Source organism: Mesoplodon mirus, assembly GCF_964341445.2.
Source record: "Mesoplodon mirus genome assembly, chromosome: 11".
Lineage (NCBI taxonomy): Eukaryota > Metazoa > Chordata > Mammalia > Artiodactyla > Ziphiidae > Mesoplodon > Mesoplodon mirus.
Window position 1 is genome coordinate 35,036,196 of NC_138987.1, and position 20,404 is coordinate 35,056,599.

The following is a 20,404-nucleotide window of genomic DNA, read 5'->3' on the forward strand; positions in this document are numbered from 1 at the left end:
AGGGTAGAAAGAACAGCTCTGCAGAAGTTTCTGTCTGCAGAGAAGTGAGAAAAGAGCATTGAAGACCTCGAGGAGAGACTCAGGCCGACTCCCTTCCAAGCGGGAAGCAGGACCCGATTCGAGGCTGCTTGGAAGCTGAGTGACCTGCTTCCCTGTGTTTCAATGTCCATACCTGTAGAATGAGGGGTAACAGTTCCTGCAGGGGTGTCAGGAGAACCAAACAGCAGGAGAGCGTAAAGCACCTCACCTGGTGACCACGCGTAGTAGGCTCACAATAAGCCCACTTCTCCTCTCCCCTAGAGCAAGGCTTTCTGACTGCAGGAGAGGGTAATAAGCAGAAGCACCACAAAGATGGGAATAATAAACGAGATTTATTAAGCCTAGAATAGTTCTGGAAGCTCCTCAAGAAATGGAGAATGCTGGTTCTCCCAGAGAGGAAAGCCAGGTAAGGAAGGGGCAGGAAGGCCGTTCTTCGCTGTAGACACTTTTATACCACGTGCATGTATTTCCCACCCCCAAATTCATGAATTCAGTTAAAACTTTAAAAAATGCATATAAAGAAAAAATCCAAGAAAGACAAATAGACAAATATCATGTGATATCACTTATATGTGGAATCTAAACTATGGTACAAATGAACCTATCTGCAAAACAGAAACAGACCCACAGACAAGAACAGACTTGTGGTTGCCAAGGGGGAGGGGGAAGGGGGAGGGGGAAGGGGAAGGGGAAGGGATGGACTGGGAGTTTGGGGTCAGTAGATGCAAACTATTACATACAGAACGGATAAACAACAAAGTCCTACTGTATAGCACAGGGAACTATATCCAATATCCCAGGATAAACCATAATGGAAAACAATATAAAAAAGAATGTATATATGTGTATAACTGAGTCACTTTGCTGTGCAGCAGAAATGAACACAGCATTGTAAATCAACTCTACTTCCCTTGATCCTAGCCAAAATGCCGAGAAGCGATCACTCAACTATACTTCAATAAAAAATAAAAAGAGGGCTTCCCTGGTGGCACAGTGGTTGAGAGTCCGCCTGCCGATGCAGGGGACACGGGTTCGTGCCCCGGTCCGGGAAGATCCCACATGCCGCAGAGCAGCTAGGCCCGTGAGCCATGGCCGCTGAGGCTGCGCGTCCGGAGCCTGTGCTGAGCAACGGGAGAGGCCACAACAGTGAGAGGCCCGCGTACCGCAAAAAATAATAATAATAATAAAAATAAAAATAAATAAAAAGAAAAATCCATCTCCAGGTGAAGGCAGAAATCACGCGCCCAGCTTGTAACAGTTTTGTCCATGGGGATGGCCTTGGCCCGCCCTGCATGTACTGCCCAAGGCTCCTCGTCCTCCATCCATCTGTCCCTCTCTCCTTCTCTCCTTCATCCTGTAAACATTTACTGAGCACCCAGGATGCCCAGTGGCCAAGCCAGGCACGGAGGAGCCTGAGGTGACTGATGCCAGCCTTGCTTCTATGAGCAGCATGCAGGCAGGCTGGGGTAGGAAAAGGGGAGGCGGCTCTAAGCAGCCACGTGCCCTGGGTGTCAGGGTGCAGCAAGTGTAGCTATGAATGGGGCAGCCCCCAGACTCAGAATCTTCTGACTCAGGCCCTGGGGGCTCTGCTTTTCCCCAAGGACCCAGGCTAGGATGCCTCAGGTGGAGAGGCAGGTGGTGGGCTATGGAGAGCTGGGAAAAGTTCAACATTGCACACGCTTTGCATCCCCCACCCCGAAACCTCAGAGCTGTGGAGCATGGGGTGGTGGGTTGCAGCATGGAGACAGCGTGGGAATGTATCCCCTGACCCCACTGTGCCCCTCCAGCCTGGGCATCAGCTAGACTCTATATGCCAGCCTCCCTGCAGTTAGATGTGGCCATGTGACAAGAGTCTGGCCAGTGAGATGTGGGTGCAAGTGATTTAGTTTACTTTCAGGCCTAAAAAACCTCAGTTTGGTCCTCTTTGGTGTTCCTCCCTCCACCTCTCCATCCCTCCCCCTCTCCTCCCCTCCCCCTATCTTGCAAGAACCCACTGGAGGAAGTGAAGCCCTGCAGGGCGGGGCGGGGGGGAGCCACCTGAAGGACAGACCTTCACCCCCTACTCCCCAGACAATCCACATCGGACAGTCACATGAGCAAGAAATACACTTTTATTGTGTTGGACCTCTGAGATTTGGAGGCTCTTGTTTCAGCAGTTAGCGGGCTTTACCCTGACTAATAGGGAAAGTGCCCGCAGGTACCTGAGCTGGACGTTAAAGCCAGGTGAGGGGGTTGGGAAGGGCAGGCCAGGGAGAGGCCCCAGGGCTTGGGTGGGGAACAAGCTGACAGAGACAACCAAATGCGTTATTCAGTCCCCACCCCAGTCCCAGCCTCCACCCTCCCCACAGCCAGGTCCACGGTGACCCCCTTACTGACCTCCCCCCTGCTGATCCCTCCAGTCTGTTTCCCCACTCAGCAGCCAGATCAATCTTTCCCAAACTCAAATCAGGTCATTTCACCGCACCACTCCCTTTACAACCTTCCAGTAGTTTCCAGTGCATTTAGAATAAAATCCAGACTCTTAATCTTGGCCTCGAAATCCCAAACGAACTGGCCGTGCACTCATCTCTGAACTTCCCTCCAGCTCTGGCATGACTGCCATTCAGCAAGCATGCCAAGCTCCCCAACTCTACCCACTGTGTACACACTGATACCCACCTAGCTCCTCCCCTGCTCTCTACAGAGCTAGTGCCTTCCTTCCCATTTTACAGGCAAGGATACTGAGGCTCATGGGTCACCCAACCAGAATGTGGCAGAGCCAGGATTAGAACCAGCCAGGATTAGAATGGAGGACATCAGATTCTTTCTGAGGTGACCTGAAGAGGAATCCAGAAACTTCTCCGACGGCAGGGGACTGACAGAACCCACTCAGGCCTGCCCAGACCTTTGTCTCCAGAGTTCCAGGGGTTGGACCCAGCCTCCTCCAGTAGGCCCCCTCCCCTCCCAGCACCCAAACCACCAAGCACATCAACCCCTCGTTCCTGTGACTGCCTGTCCAGCACCTTCCACACTGTGTCCTCTGTGTCCCATTGTGAACCAACTGCCTGCACCCTCAGCTTTTGTGGACTAGCCCTGACGCCTGCCCAGAGACCCCACTTTCACAGGAGCCATGGGGCAAGTGCATGTGGGCTCTTTTGGCTCCTGCGTCCCCTCCTGACCATGACATTTCCACCTACCCATCACGGGGCTGCCTTTTTGGGGGATCAAGCCAGGCTGCCAGACCCTATGCCCTCCTCAGCACTGACATCTACCAAAAGCCCCCTCCCCCTCCTCTGCGTTACAACTCCTGGGAGACTTCAGGACTCCTGCAAAATCTTCTCCCCAAGGACCCTCTGTCCGACTCCATATCTCGGCCCAGGCCCAGGCCCACCCTGGGACCCTGTCATCACTCTGACTTGTGCCAACCCAGACCCCCGAACTACCACCTCATCTCCCTTGCTGCCGCCACCCCTCCCACTCTCCAACAGTGTCCCAGTTAGAATTCAGTCCAGCTGCGAACTGAAGAGGATAACAGTGCCCTAAAGTGAGAGAGGAGTTTCTCTCTCACATAAAAGCCATCCAGAGGCAGGCCTTCCACAGCTGCTGGAAGGGCTCTATGCTGTCATCAGGATCCTGAGCTCACTCTGTCTTGCTACTGGGGCATCCTCAATACCTTTCTCCTACCTCGTGGACCAAGGGAGCGGTTCAAGCTCCGTCCATCACATGTGCATTCCTGCAGCTGGAAGATGGGGGAAGGAGCAAAGAAGGGCATCCTCTACCTGTCAGGACCCTTCCGCGGAGTTGCCCTGGACACTTCTAACTTACAGCCCATTGGCTATAACTGAGTCACATGACAAACCCAGCTGCAAAGGAGGCTTTGAAATGTGCCTGGAGGGTACACAGGCTGGAGAGAACAGGTTTGGAGGGACCATTAACTCTCTCTTCTGTGACTGTCCTCTGCCATCAGGAAGACCTCCAGTATCTCCTGGGTCACTCACCCCACCCCCTGCCGGCCCCCCTCCCTGCCTTGCTCAGCCATGACAGCACAGTTGTGTATCTGGCGGACCCTCCCACTTCCACTCTCAAGTCCTTGAGCCCCACCCCTCCCAGGGGCCAAAAGTCAGCAGGTGGCTGACTCCTCAGCTGGAGAAAGTCCTACCACCACAGAGCCAGGCTTCACTGGTAACCAGATATGGGTCCCAGTCCCTGGTCAGGAGGCAATGCCATGGATGATTTTGCATCCAGCCCTCAGCCTGGTCCACCCCACCCCACAGACTGTGGGGTGCCCCTCACATCAGATGGGGAGCACAAGGTAGGTCAGAACTGCAGAGTGGTCAGAGCAGGACAAGAGGAGAAAGAGCAGTCTGCTGGCTGACTGCCCCCAGGGCTCTCCTCCCAGCCAACCCCCTGCAGACCATTTCTTTTCCCTGGGACATGCCACCCACCAGTCCCGGAGCCAGAATGTGACCCTCCTCTGTGGCTCCTTCCTCTCTCTCACCCCCCACTGCCAAGCTGTCACCCTTGCTGTCTCTACTTTGCCAGTGTCACCTGCTTGCCGGCCTCCCAGACTCCAGACCTGAATACCGGTGTTCATCGGTGTTCCTCCATGAGTGGCCCGGTTCACTGGCTACTCCAACACCAGTGCCCCAAGCAACTCATGTCTCGTGCAAACCATGACGTTCACATAGAAATTCATTCCCTGTTCTGGTTCCTCACCAGCACAGCTCCAGGGAACCAGCTGTCCCACTGCCAAAGCGGTTTCCAGGACACGGGACTCTCAGTGCTAACATTGGGACAAAGTGGGTCACCCCATTTCCACCCCACTCTTCTGGACTCTCAACTCCCCGATTCAAAACCAGGTCTTCCCGGATCCCCCACCCCAGCCAGGTCGGATTCGATGCACACGACAGTTACCTCATCTCATGTCACGACCTTCTGTTCATGTGTCTACACTGGAAGTCCCCTGAGAACAGGAACCATGTCTGATGCATCCAGATTGCCCCAGAGCCTAGAAAATGACCTGACATACAGAGGTGTCAAGATGCAAAGGAGGAAGTAAAAAAGCAAAAGAACCAAGGTTTCTAAATCTCTAGTAGCCTAAAGGATCCAGAAACAGCAAGTTAGAAACAACCCAGGGAATAATAGTTGAAGTTTCAAAAGGTTTGCCAGGAAGAACCAGTCACAAGGGTGGTTTGCCTTGCTGGCATTCCTCTCTGGGAGGCAGCCTGACAACATCTACCAATGTCTCCAGCACATGACCCGGCAGTGCTGCGTCTCAGACTCATCCTACAGAGAGATGGTGCCACGTGGGAAAAGTGGGCGAAGGAATTCACACAGTAACGAGCCTGGGGGTGGCCTAAGCCTTCAGCCCCAGAGGACTGTTGGTGAGGAAATTAGAGACAACCACCTGGTGGAATACAGGGTCACCATGACAAAAAGGAAGGGACAGCTCTCCGTTCCTGACGTGGAACAATCCCCAGGATGTGTAGCCGGGTGAGAAGAAGCCAAGATCAGTTCAAAGTGTGTAGTGGGCCCGTGCTCGTGTAGAAGGACGGGGGTAACCGTGAGTGAGTGTGTGAATGTGAGAGGGCGTGTGCCAGGGTGTGGGTGCACGTTTGTGAGGGAAGCCTATGGGCGTGTGTGCATGCATTCGTAAGGGTGCGTGTGAGTGTAGGGGAGGGTGAATAGGTGTGAGTGCCTGACGGGTGTAAAAGTGAGCCTGTCTGTGTGTGAGCATCTGCGGGCGTGAGGGGGAGTGCAGGTGTGCGCCTATTGTGCGTTTGTGAGAATGTGTGTGCAAGTGAGCGTGTGTTGTGTATGTGAGCGTGTCTGCGACCTGGCATGCACGTGCACCGAGTTGTTCTGGAACGAATTCCTAGGGTCTGGTAGCAGCATTTTCCTTCAGGGAGGGAAGCTGGGAGACCCAGGAAGCAGAGGAGGGGAAGGAAATTTCCTGAATAACTTTTTGTCCCTTTTGAACTTTGTTTCACAGGAACATAATACCTACTTAAGAAAATAAATAAAATTAGACCCAAAACTAAAATGTAAATGTGTGGGACCCTTGGTGGGCGCTGCAGCTCCCCTCAGGGCTCCCCAAACACCAGGCTTCCTACTACCCCTGGTTATTTCCAAGCTCTCCTGAGGAACCTGAAAATGTTCTGGAGTCACCAGGCCCGGGAGCCACGTCCCGGTGCCGATGGCACCCAGGGAGGGAAGCGTTTTGTCCACAGTCACGCTGACTCCTAGCCCCCATCTCCTGACTGCCAGGCCAGAGTCTTGTTATGGGGACAGTCAGGAAAGCTCCGAAGACCCTCTGACAGCACCTGCAATGGTTTCCCCCTTTCCCGTGAGAAACAGGTAGAAAAAGATCTTTTCACTTGTTCTTATTCTTAAGTAGGTTTCACCAAGATCTGTGATCTTTCTCAGAAGACAATCTAGGTGTTGCAGCGAGGAAAGAGGACGTGTGATGTTTGCAAAGTGTCTGTGAGAAGTTCCTCTCTATCTACAGGTTATGCTTGCTTGCTTTTTTATTCTTGGTGTTTTTATTAAGGAATCGGAAAAATTTTAAATGTCCCGTTATGGAGATTGTGCCTGGCTGTCGGCACTGCCCGCAGCGTCTGCTTGGAGGAGAGCAGTAAATGGGGTCAGAAATTCACCCCAGCTCTGGAATGATGCACCCAGTCAAGCCTGGCTCCAGGGCCAGGGACCCTAGACTCCCCACCCCCTTAGAGAATGGGGACCCTGAACTCTCCTGAGCAGTGAAGATGCTGCTTCAGGCTGTGGGCAAGTGCAAGGTGGGCTAGATCTGGGTACTGCCTGGCCCAGCATCACAGAGAGAGACTGTGAAATCTTCCCCTGGTCCCTGACTCTTGGCATCCTGGCATGTCGGTCTCATTGCCACCTCCAACTATATTTTGGCATATCCTGAAACGGCCAACATGAGGATGCAGAAAAGACCACAAGTCTCCTTCAGAACAAAGGGGCCAAACTGAGCCCGAGGAAGGGGAGCTCCAGGCAAGTGCAAAGCCTTGGAAGGTGCTGGGCCAGCCTCAAGGATTCGTGGAAGAGGGCCCCTTTGGGTGGCACTTGGGGAAGCGTGGTGGTAGGGGGAGGCCCTGTCCTTATTCCCCTGCATCTGCAGCTTGAAGCCTCCCCTGCTGTGTGCTCCCACGGGGGCTCCACCAAGCTTAAAACAGGCTTCCTTTGACATCGTTTCTACTCATACAGGTTCGCAGGCCCTCTCGATAGCCAACCCTACTGGACTGTATAGACATCAGGGACCAAGTGGAGTTTTTGGACAATTGGCAATTAAGTAACATACATCTGACTCTCCTGGCCTCCCAACATCAAGGACTTTTGGGTGAGGGAGGCAGCCTCATCTCTCCCTCACCATGGGTTTGGGTGGGGGACCGCAACTCAGATGCCATGGGGGCCAGACAGGAACTGAAGCCTGAGGCTGGCAGATAGAGACCATGACAAACTGGGGACTCCATCTATATGGGAGATGGCAGATGGGAACGTTGGCTCAATACTGCCAGAAAATTCTCAATTTTCAAAAAAAGCGGAAAACTGTGATTTTTTTTTAAATATGAAATTCTCTCACTTAAAATAGTGGTCATTAATTCTAACTTCAACCCACAGCAAAACACCACCACCAGGCCTGCCGCACAGAACACACCGTTGACCACAAAGTATGAGGAAGGGGACTTCCAGAGGGAGGGGTGAGGCTGAGGGCTGACGAGGACCCTCTGTCGGGGAGGTTTCTTCTCAGGTACTGGCCGGATATTTATTTTTCACCGTGGTCACACGGCAGCTTTGCAAACCTTTCCTGTATTTGTGGTGTTTACCTCTTTAGGAGCCCTAGGTCCCAAGCAACAAGCCCAAGCTTTACTTTCCCAGCCTCCCTTGCAGCGGAGCGGTGAGCACGTCACTGGGCTCGCCCAATCAGGAGTCTCCACTGCAGACCTCGGGATGGAGCCAGGGATACCGGTGAGGAGGCAGAGAACTCCAGGACGCTGGTGAGGGTGACATCAGAGCATCACATCTCGGACGCTGCACCCCTCCAAGCCTGGTTTATAGAGATCCCTGAGCTGCAGAAGGTCCTGAATAGAATGCTTTTCTAATGAAAATGGCCAGCTTGGGCTCTACGGTTTGTACCTGAGATTCCCAACTGACACAGGTGCTTTAGCCAGGCAGGGAGGAACAGTCACTTAGCAAGCAGATTAAGACTCGACATCGTCTTTAATTACCAGCCCCCCACCCCTCCCCACCTCAGCCTTCAGCTAGGGCTGACCAGCCTGGATGATGGCGAGGTGGGAACAGAGCAAGAGGGCACAAGAGAGTGTGTCTGCCCGGGGTTTTCTCTCTGCTGTGACCCTTGGAATAAGGTCTTCACTGTAACAGAGGCCTGATGGCCAGGCATGTGCACTGGGTCTCGGGAGCAACACAGGAGGGTCTAAAACAAAAACCTGCCTCGTGTTCTCAAGTGGTACATGATTCTAAAGAGGTGCTCACAGCTGGATGTCTTCCTGGCTGGCTCGGTGATTGAACGCCTGACTTCCAAGGCCTGGGAGGCCCATGCACACCCCAGCTGGCTGGCTGACTTTGAATCTCTCTCGCTGACTGGTTTCCACTTTGGGTGCTGGTTAATAAAGAGACAGCCTGCCGGAGGTTTCACAACTAGCAGAGGCCCCTGTGTTTGGTGGGTGTCTGGTTTCACTTTCGGGGTGAGTTAGACGTGGCCCGTTGTGAGTCCTCCCACTGCCCCGAGGCACAAACCCACCCTGGCTTACCCGAAGCAGGTCAGCGCATGCTCTGTTTACCAGATCCTCCTTCCCTGGGGGGCCTGCGCCCCTCATCCCCACCCGGAGCAGAGTTTCTACCACGTGCCAGGGGTGCTGGGCACATGTGAGGGCGGCGGGGAGCCTCAAGCGCCAGCTGACCCCTTCCCGCCTCCACGCGCCTCCTCCCATCCTGCCCGGCAGTCAAACCACAAACCCCCGGGCCCAACACCAACCGGGCCAGAGCTGAGAACACACTTATCTTCTCTTCGATTCCACTTCATTTCAGCCCTGCCGCTTCTCCCAGGCCAGGGGCTCCTCCCAGGGGACATGAACACTGGCTAGGAGTCTAGAGACCTGGGTCCCAGCAGTGCCCCCAGCTCCCGAGTCGCATGTCCTTCCCTGCGGTAATCACTATTCTGGGGCTACAGACCACAGGAACAGGCTGGGGCTAACTTGGGTGAAACAGAAATAGAAGGCTCTGGAAGGAGTGGTTCACAGGCTCTGGAGGCAGCTGAAGACCCGGCCCTCGGGGAGCAGACTCCAGATCGGCTGCGGAGGCCTGGCAGCAAAGCTGCCTCCAAGGCACCAACATCCAGCTGTTTCCTGGCCTCATTCCACTAGAATTCAAAGAGCATCATTGGCTGTGATGAGGTCAAATGCCCACCCCTTGTCTGGAGAGGCTGGATGGGGTACTTTGATTGACAGCTTGACCAAGGCCTTACCTAATGCAGGAGGGTAATCTCCAAAGGGAAATGGGTGCTGCTACCAGAAACAGGGGCCAGATGATGCTAAACAAGCAAGAACCAAAGGCTCCAGGCTTCCCCTCTTTGGACCCAGCTTCCTAGCCTCCCAGCCCTACAAGAATGGGATCAGGTCAGATGATCCTGCAAGTTCTTCCAGGAAAGGCATCCTCTGATTGGAGGAATCTGAACTGGGCATCTTCCTTCCCTGGCAGGGGTGGGCAGGGTGGGGGGAGGCGGGGGGTGGGAGAGACTCTTCTCAGCCCTCAGGAGGGGCTCCTGGCATGAGGATGCTTTGCACACCCACCCTGAAGCCCCCCATTTAGGAGAGAACTAGGCAGGGTCAGGGCGGCCGCCTGAGTGGAAAGGAGGGAAGTTTACCTCCTCCCCTACACGTGGCTTAAACCAGTGACCTTGATCTCATGGGCCCCAGGGAGCTCATGAGCCAACCTGAAAGCAGCAGAGGATGAAGGGCCCCAGGCTGCGTCACCCTCTCTCGGGGCAAGGCCGGAGGAACGCTGTGACTAGCTCATTCCTCGGGGCCTGGAGATGCTCTCCGGGAAATGACCTAAACTGGAACTTGGGCAGCAACCAACTGTACCCGCCCGGAAGCCCTCACCCACTTCTGACTGATGAAGGTGATTTGTATACCCACTTTTCATAGGTCGCCACATGGGACCCCTGGAAACAACCCTGGGAGGTAGAAAACAAAGACTGTGGGATGAGGGTGCTCAGGGAGGGGCAGCTCTCAAAGGCAGAGCTGAGTCAGACGCTCGGCCATCCAGGCCCCCAGCACAGGATTCTCTCTCTATACCACCTGCCCCCGGTCTCTTCACTCCCCTATCTCCCAACCTCTACCTCTTCAGAAGCACCTAGGAACCCCAGCCTTACCCCTGCCTGAGCCAGGGCTCGAGGACCAACCAGGCCTGGCCAGTGCACCAGGGCCCAGAGGCAGGGGAGCAGGGCTAGGAAGAGGCCAAGGGACACTTCCTTCAGGAGGAAGTGGCTGAGGGCTTCAGGCCTGTGGTTCCAGCCCAGAAGTCCTGCTGGCCCCTGGCTGAAGCCACCTGTGCCCTTCTCGCAGGAAGCAGGGGGCGGCAGGAGCAGAGAGGGCAGGGGAAGCTGCAAGGTATGTGGTTTAGGCTGTGAAGTTCACACCGGGGCGAGCCCGGACACTCGAGTGAGTGGGCCTGCTGAGCCGCCCTGCCGCCAGGCCCTCTTCCTGCCTCCTTCTCAGCTCTCTCCTGAAACCGCCCTTTGCCTGCCCTCCAACACCTGTCCCTTCTCGGTGCCCAGAGCACAGACCACCAAGAAGTTTCAGAACAGCCCACCTCAGACAGCAGGGGCTCCAGCATCACCAAGACTCCAGAGAGGAGAGCACCGAGAAGGTGAGCTGAAAGAGGGCAGAAAGTTCTAGAAGCCTTCCCTGAGAGGTGCCAGGTAACAGTGCTGACAACGCTTCCCCACTCCTTACTATGCTCCAGGCCCTGTTCTTAGTTTTCAGGTATTAATTCCCGAATATGCCAAGTGCGGTTTGAGGTCCGACAGCACCGGCATCCCCAGGTGCTTGTCAGAAATGCAGTATCTCAGGTCCCACCCCAGACTGAGTCCAAATCTGCATTTTATCCAGGTCCCCAGGTGATTTCTGTGCACGTGGAAGTTTGAGAAGCATCGTATTAACTCATTTCATCCTGACAACAGCACTTTCAGGTAGGTACTCTTATGATCCTATTTTACAGATGAGGAAACTAAGGCACAGAGAGGTTAAATATTTTGCCCATGGCCACACAGGTGGTAAGTGCCAGGGCTGGGACCTGAACCCAGGCCATCTGGCTCCAGAGGACACTCTCCTAATTGCTGGGCTGTCACTGCCTTTGGAATGGGAATTCCAGGCACTGCTGGCCATTCAGTACCTGTCCTGTTTGTGTCGCTCTGGCCTTCCAGAACCCACTCCAGCCTTCCTACCATTTCACCTTGCCTCTCCAGGGAGAGTCTGAATCATGTCTGAGACTCCTGTCTGAGTCTCCCAGGCACAGGAGGTAAGAACACCTAACAATCTGCATGGAGCATTCATCACGCATCTGTATCATCCCAGCTCTGGGCTGGGAGTTATGGCAGCTACAAAAGATCCTCAAGATTCAAGTCTGCCTCAGGGGATCCAGGGCCTAGTTGAGGATACGGGAGACAGGAAATGGTCACATGGGTGAGTATAACTTTAACTGGAGGTGTTCAGACAGTCCCCGTGCAGCTGCCTTTTCAGGGCAGGCCTCGTGGTGGAGGCAGGTTTGAGCCAGACCTTGAAGGCTGAAATGTCTAACACAGGGCAAGGGTCAGAAACCAGCCTGAGCAAAGGGGCAGAGGGGGCAGTAGACACAGGTGTAAAGTGGCCCTTGTGGCTGAAGCAGATGCCTGAAGCTTTTTTTTTTTAATAAATATTTTTTTTGTTTTTGTTTGTTTGTTTGGGCCGCACCTCACGGCATGTGGGATCTTAGCTCCGCAACTAGGGATCGAATCTGTGCCCCATGGAGTGGAAGCTTGGAGTCCTAACCACTGGACCACCAAGGAATTCCCTGCCCAGAGCTTTAAGCGTCCCCCAGTCCAACCCTCATCTGATGCCAAGCTCCCCTCCACAGCATCTCACCCAGAATGCCCAAACTCCCCTGAATTCCCCCTGTGTTGAGGAGATCGTTTCTTCCCATAGGGGAAAAGCCAGGCCATCTCTGGTGTGCATACAGATGTAGTTATTCAAGCCAGTACATCTATGTACAGGTGGGTCTCCTTGAAGCACACCTGAGCCATGCAGATCCAGCAGGCCCTGCTGCAACCTGGGGAGTGAGAGATGCCTCATACGCCCAAGGCGTCAGCTGTACCAGACGGGCCCCCGCACCTTTAGGCCCTTGAAGTCCTGGCTTCTTGGAGATGCCGCCATTAATCAGGAGTGTATCTGCAGGGGGCCTGCACAGCTGGGGGATCCATTCCCCCAGCAGCTGCTTGGGGGACCCTCCACCAGAGCACTGGCCAGCTCTGGAAAGGGGCTCCTCAGTAGCTGAGCTCCACCCTGCCTGGAGGAACCCCGAGGCCAGCGTGTCCACGCACACAGCAGTGTACCCCTCTTGACAGCAGTCTCTGTTGAAGGCCCCGAGCATGCGTGTATAATAAACACAGCCTGCATGTCCTGGGCCGGGAGTGAGGCTGATATGCGCTCCATGCACGATGCCGTTTAATGCCCATTGCAACCACAGGAGCCCCCTCTACCATGGCTCCCACGTAGAGATGAGGACACGCAGGACTTCCTCGTAATCAGGATCTGAGGGCAGGTCAGCGACTCTAGAGTTGAGCTCTGAGCACCCACGCAGGATTCCTTCCCCCTCCCCCTCACTGCGCACCTCCTCCACGCCTGCTTCAGTACTCTGCACACAAAGGGCGCTTAATAAATGCCTTAAGAACACTTGAGTTGGGACTTCCCTGGTGGCACAGTGGTTAAGACTCTGTGCTCCCAATGCAGGGGGCCCAGGTTCCATCCCCACTCAGGGAACTAGATCCCACATGCATACCGCAACTAAGGGTTCGCATGCCACAACTAAGTAGCCGAAAAGCCACAACTAAGGAGCCGGACTGCCACAACTAAGACCGGATGCAACTAAATAAATAAATATTTTAAAAAAACAAACAAACAAAAAAACGCTTGAGTTAAAACACTGCAGGGCACGGTGACATGTGGGCCCAGAAGTTGCCACCAGAGGGCGATGCGTGCCTCCCGAGCCTCCACACCGGGCTTGTTCTGCAGGAGGGAGGTGGGGTGAAGGCAAGGAGAATGGCCCAAAGTAGACAGTGACTGCTTCCTCCCTGGGGGCTCCAGGCGCCCACAGGATGAGAGGGGGAAGCAAGCAGGGCCCCCTGATTCCAGGAAGGCAGCATGAGGGAAGCCCAAGGAAAGCCAAGAGCAGTGACCTGCAAGGGATCCTGGAGACTCTCAGGTCTATCCTCTCCCTGTAGAGATGACGAGTCTGAACCCAGAAAGAGACACCTATCAGCTTGAGGACACACAGCATGGCAGAGGTTTAAACCCTGGCCTCCAGCCTCCCAGATTCCTTCATCCCACTTAACCCTCAGATTCAGAGCAGGGAACTTAACCCAGGTGGTTCCTCACCTTCCTCTAGTCAGAACAGAGCAGCAATGGGTTCCTGAGACAGCCCCAGGCCCCGGCCCTCTGCTCCTCCTGTATCTCCTTCCCTTAGCCCTGGGGAAGGCGAAACCTCCACCTCCAACCCTAACCACCCCTGAGTGTCGAGGACTCACAGTCCTGCACTTCCTGGCCCCATCCACATTCTCGGCCCTCCATCTCCCTTGTCCTGCTCATCCGGCCGTGCCTCTGCCTCCCAAGTACCACTGCCATGCTTCTGGCCTCAGCTGCTGTCCTCTTAGAATGAAAATCAGATAATGTCCTGTCCCCGCTTAAAAGCCCCCAAAGGCTTCCCACTGCACTTGTGATGCAAACTCACCTCCTTGCCCTGAAAGACCCAGCCGCACTGCCCCTGCCCCTGGCTGCCTGTCAACTCCTGGAGGGCTCAACGCTCTTCCCTGCCTTGACCCTCACCCACGCTCCCACTGAGCTCCTGCTGCAGCCTTCCCGGGCCAGCCCCACCCTGCCTAAAGCAGACACGGACCTGTTCAGTCCCAGCACCTGCCCTTCTCCGCCAGGCATTTGCTCTCATTTATAATTGGTTGGGCACTGGTAAAGGATTTGTTTGGGGTCTGTCCTCCTGGCTGGATTATGGCTCCTCAAGGTCACAGGTCAAGTCCATGGAGACCCATGGCTTCTCTGGCACCTAAAGCCATGTGTGGCTCAGGGTAGGTGATCAAATTGTATTTGTTGAAAGAATGGGTGGATGGAGGGAGAGATGGAGGGATAGATGGATGGAGGGAAGGATGGAGGGAGGGATGGAGGGAGGGATGGAGGGAGGGAGGGAGGGATGAATGGAAGGCCAGATGAAGGGATGGATGGATAGAGGGAGGGATGGAGGAATGAATAGAGGGAAGCTTGGAAGGATGGAAGAAGGAAGGTCTTGGCACTGGGTTGAGAAGGTGTTTATTCATCCCTTCATTAACCTAACAGGGATTTACTGAGCACCTGCTGGCAGCACCGTGCTGGGCACTGGGGGAGTTACAGGACGTGTGGGACCTGAAGTCTGTCTAACTCAAGGAAGTGTCTCTTAGTAAGGGAGTAGGACAAACATGCACATAACTATAACTAAGGGAGCATGTCAGTACAATGACTGTCACGTTGAATTTTCAGGACAGTCCTAGTATCAAATGATAAGAGTAAGTTCATGTGATTTGATTCTAAACCTTTCAAGATTTGATCTAAATAAAGTAACAAGGCAGGAGAAATCATTTTTAAGACTATATAGGCAATTTTGTCTTTAGAAAATGTGGTCATAATGAGTATAAAAAGACATAGAGGGTTTCCCTGGTGGTGCAGTGGTTGAGAGTCTGCCTGCCGATGCGGGGCACACGGGTTCGTGCCCCGGTCCAGGAGGATCCCACATGTTGCGGAGCGGCTGGGCCCGTGAGCCATGGCCGCTGAGCCTGCAAGTCCTGAGCCTGTGCTCCGCAATGGGAGAGGTCACAACAGTGAGAAGCCCGCGTACTGAAAAAAAAAAAAAAAAAAGACATAGAGTAGGCCTAATTTAAATAAAACACATTCCGGGGAAAAATAAAACAGATCCTTGCTTGACTGGGGCAAGCAGGGAAGACCTCCCCGCATATACCCTTAAACTCCCCAAATTCTAGGACTTGTATCTATCCAGTCAACGAATTTTTACTGAGTACCTACTATGTGGCAAGTTCTCTTCTAGGCTCATGGACTATAACAGGGTAGAGCTTACAGTCTAGTGGGGATGGGGAGGTGGGGAGGCAGCGGTGGTGGGCGGCCAGGGACCATAAATGCAACAGCCAAGCAACTTCCGTAGGGAGTTAGGAGAAGACAAACGCCGGGGAAAGGAAAGAGCAGGATACCTGAGATAGGGAGCACAGGTTTAAATGAGGTGGCTAGAGGAGACCTCACGAGAAGGTGATGTGAAAATCTGAAAGAAGGGCGGAGCCAGGCAGAACTGGAGAAGGGATAAAAATATAGAGTGTCTCCTAAATTTGCATAGCAACTGATAGGTCCCTGAAATGTGCCCCAAGATCCCCAGTCCACACCTTTGCTCGTGCCAGCCTAGGAGTTCCACATGGGATGAGGTGGACTTGCTCTCAAAAAGTATTTGCGGGATTTGTGGATTGGATTGAACAAAACGGAATGCTACCTGCAACCTTCTTCTTCACCTTCCTCCTAGCAAACTCCTACTCATCCTTCAAGACCCAAACATATATGGATAGAGTTGGTTGCTCTCTCTTCTGAGCTACTCACCTTTATACAAACCTTGCACCATATACAAGCTTCTTTTATAGTCCCCAGTGTACTGTACTTCCCTAGTTTGCCCGCAGGTCTAGGCTTTCCCATTAACTAGGAGCCCTCGAGAGGATCTGACTTGTCCCAGGTGTTTTTAGACGCCTAGAGCCTCCTGGAGACTCTTGATTAGTGGTGACAGACTTGCCATGACCTATTGTCCTTCAGTGCTCCCTCTCAGGTAAGTGGTTTGCATTTCTGCGGACCTGGGGTACATTAGCTGAGGTCCTTTTAGAATTCAACCCCTGTTAGTTATCATTGAAAACAGGTGACACTGGAAATGAAGGCAAGGAGCTTGAGCCCCAACCAAATCTCGGGAAGGGAAGAATCAGGGCAGCCCCAGGACCTTGCTACCACCATGCCTGGGCTCCGCGGTCAGTTCCAGCAGTGGCTCTGCTGGGGTTGGGGACTCCCTTACAGCTATCAAGTACCCTGGCCACCAGGGGGCAGGGTAAAGTAGAGAGAATGGCCCTGGGTAGGGTAAAGGGGTGGTGAGGGGTGCCAGGGAAAGAGAAAACTGAGCCTGGGGACCACACCCAAAGTACATCCCTCAGAGGGCCCTGCCCCACCCAAGCCTGGCCACCCCTTCACCTTGTGTGAGAGGCCCAGGGACCCCAGCCCAGTTTGAATGGTCAGTGCGATGGAGGTACATGCTTGGCAAACCACCGGGGGCTGCATTTTTAAAGAAGGCCTTCTTTTGAAAACATTAAAATTGTAACATTTGCCAATTTCTATGATGTAGGTACTGCCGATCTCAAGCTAACACTGTGATGTGCAATCTGGCTCCGGCACACCGTTGGCTGTGGGTATCGAGGTGCAAGGGCACGAGCTCCTCACAGACTCCTGTAAGGGAGTCTTGCCCTGTCATGAGACTGACCAAAGAGCTTGGGGAGGTGTTGCAGCCTCCGAGAAATAATAGCTCAGGATATGGGTTTGAATCCGGCGTCCACCTCTGACCCAGTGACCTTAATCTCCTTCGATGCGGCCCACTGGATAGATCCAAAACCCCAGGTCCTGCCCACCTGCTCCTTCCTGCCTCCTGGCCTTTCTTTCAGTTCCTGGGAAGTGCTGAGCAGTTTCCCATCTCCAGGCCTTTGCCCACGTGGGTCCCTCCGCCTGCGGCTCTGTCTCCCCCCTCACCCCCTGGGGCTCAGCTGAACCACCTTTTCCTCAGAGAGGCCGTCTCTGACCAACCCCCCAACCTTCCAAATTAGCTTCTTCCATTATTACCTTGAGAGCACTTACCCTAATGTGAGGTCCTAGTGTGATGATCTGTATAACGCTCATCTCTCCTACTAGAGAGTAAGCCCCACGAGGGCAGGGAACGTGTGGACTTTTGTTCACTGCTTTGCCCCCTCTGCCCAGCACAGAGCACGGCCCATCATGGGTGGTGAACCCCAAACTGTTGAATGAATGAACATATGACACAGGAAGGAAATTATCCAAATACAGTTTCTTCTTCTGTAAAATGAGTATAATAAGATGTCTACCTTCAGATAATATTTAAACCTATAAAGAGCCTACTCTGCACCAGGATTTTCATATACTTACTCCTTTAATCCTCACGACAGCTCTCTGGGGTACATGCTGTTATTATTATCCCCATTTTCTAGGTGAGGAAACTGAGGCACAGAGAGGTCAGGAGGTGACCTGCTCTCCTTTATCCGGTTAGATCTGAACCCAGGCAGCATCTGTCTCCAGCAGCCTCGGTTAAACTCAGGGAAGCTCAACTCTTTTGGGGGAGGGTTGGGGAGGGCTTGCGGAGGTGATGACATTTGGTTCTGCTATAGCCCCTGTGCCCCAAGACCTCGAAGCCCAGTGGGCAAGGCTAATAACTGATAAGCACTGTGATCAGGGATCACTCAGGGCCAAGGCTGTCCCCCAAGTCTGAGAAGTCTTCCTAAAACCAAGATACCCTGGCCGAGGAAGATAGCCACACCTGATGATGTGGATGGAGGGCTTTGATGAGAAATGAACCAGCAGTGCTCTTGACCACTTCTCCCAGGCCACAACGCTTCTGATCTCACTCGGGAGTTCAGCCTAGACCCTTGGGGCTCACAGGCAAATCTTGCTTCCCATCGTCCTGTTCTCCTTCCCAGGGGTTGGGTTAGTTGTGGTCCTATGATCAGTTCTGGCCAATGAAAAGTGAGCAGGGGCTGCTGGGTGAAAGAATCTCTAGCTCTTCTTTCACTCCCCCTCGTGATGCCTGATGTGACACCTGGACAGCCATCTTGTGGCCACCACCTTGTGGCTGCCATCCTGTGGCCCTGAGGGAAGCTGGCTTGAGAACAAAGCTGTTGCACTAAGTGGGCCAAGTGGAAATATGGGACAGATCAGGGTCCTCAGTGATTTTGCTGAGCTGCTGAATCAACCAGCCCCAGAGCTGCCCCACCCTGGGATTTAGGGTTATTTTTCCTTTTTTTGTTTTGTTTTGTTTTGTTTTTGCGGTACGCGGGCCTCTCACTGTTGTGGCCTCTCCCGTTGCGGGGCACAGGCTCCAGACGCGCAGGCTCAGCGACCATGGCTCACGGGCCCAGCCGCTCCGCGGCATGTGGGATCTTCCCGGACCGGGACACGAATCCGTGTCCCCTGCATCGGCAGGCGGACTCTCAACCACTGTGCCACCAGGGAAGCCCTATTTTTCCTTTTCTGAAGCTCTGTGTTCAATATGTGTTCCCTGCACCCAAGATCATCCTAACAAACACAGCAAGGATATGTAACAAAAAGCAGAGAGAGGAAAGGAGTCTTGTCCAGGTACTTGTGTTTCAAAATAAGAAGTAAAGAGCTGCATTCCCAGCCAAGAGCTTTGGGAGAGGATGCTCTGAGTAGACACATGGTCCCCTCTACCCAAACACCCAAGATGCCCCTGGAGGAGGCAGGCAGAGGGGAGGAAAGGAGTGTCAGTGTTGGGGTTCCTGGTGAATGTGGATCCTGGCCCCTCCTTCCCAGCTGAGCCTGGCAGGGACTCCAGGGAAGACCCCCAGCAGGTCTGGGGCATCTGAGACTCAGAGGGGCCGTTCCTCTCTTCCCAGGTAGAACCCCGGGGAGGTGGCTGAGACCCCAGGGAAGAAATGGCCAGATAGTGCATCCAGGCAGATAGGGCTGGGCTCAGACGGCCCTCTGAGGGATACAGAATTTGTGAGATAAGCACGCGTGCAGAGAGGACCCGGATGTCCCAAGAGGAATGAGGACCCAGGAGGCTCTGCGGAATGGGCGTAGTTCAGCGGGTATGTAGGCGGAACCGGGAGACTGGAGCAGAGGGGATATTGACACACTCAACAATTGTCCTTTGGACGTGCACTGCCAGGTGACCCCTCCCGCGGCTGGGATGTGGCGCTCAGATGCAGCCCCCCAGGAAATGTGGTAAGAGAAGAACCCCAGCTGGCCAAAATCGCATTTCTTCAACTTCAGCAGAATGGAAATTAAGCTTAGTCATGGAGAGATAAAGCAAGTTCTATTCTGTGTACATCTGAGTTTGCGGCATCAACTCATTCCCCGCAGCGGTGAAGAGCAGTCAGCCAGATGAAGGTCAGCCACCAGCGACCCCACCGCCACCAACACTGCTGCTTCCCTGCAGAGGGTCCCCTGTTTCCTCCATGTGCCTGCACCCCAATGACTACTTCCTCCTGTCCACGCCACCACCTGCAGGCGACCTCACACCTCATCCGGACCCTGAGCTGCAGCGCCAAGCCTTGTTGCTGGCCACCCAGCCTCCCATCTTCCTGGGTTTGCAGACCAGCTGCTCCCAGCCACGCTGGCTTAGCTCCGTGCCCTCTTGACTCATGTCATGGAAATCCCTCCTTCCTTTCTGGCGCCTGCAGCCACCAGCTGGCCCCAGCTCTCCCCAGCTCGGCCCCACCCATGATGTTCTTGACGTCTGTTTCTGATCTCTTGAGTTTCTGCCCGTGTTTTTCCCTTCCTCCAGATGTACACGTGGCAGCATGTGGCTACTGGGACAGGCCTGCGGAGCTGGCCGGAGGGGAGGGAACAGGAGAGTCGCAGGATTTTATCCCCTGGCCCAGGATTCCTGGTTCTTGCTTCCCGCTGCTCCTCTCCCCCTATACTCAGTAAAAGTCATTCATCCAACAAACGCTCTCCGCTCTTCAAGGACCCACATGCCAGCTGCTGCTAATGCACAAACACCATTACAGTCGGTCCTCACTCAGGACAAGAAAGGGATGGTCCCCGGGGTGGGGAGGCGGCTACACAGGCATTTCGCTAGCTCGCTGGGGTCACCAGGACTACACGTTGCAGATCCCGGGGGGATGTTGTCCCCACAGACCTGGCAGCGGGCTGAGGGGGGCCTCCAGTTTCCCAGGGCCCTTGCCGAAGGACCTTCACCAAGAACTTACCTGTCGGGAGAGTCTCCATAACAAAGATCTAGTGGCTCTTACCACCCCCACTGACCATAT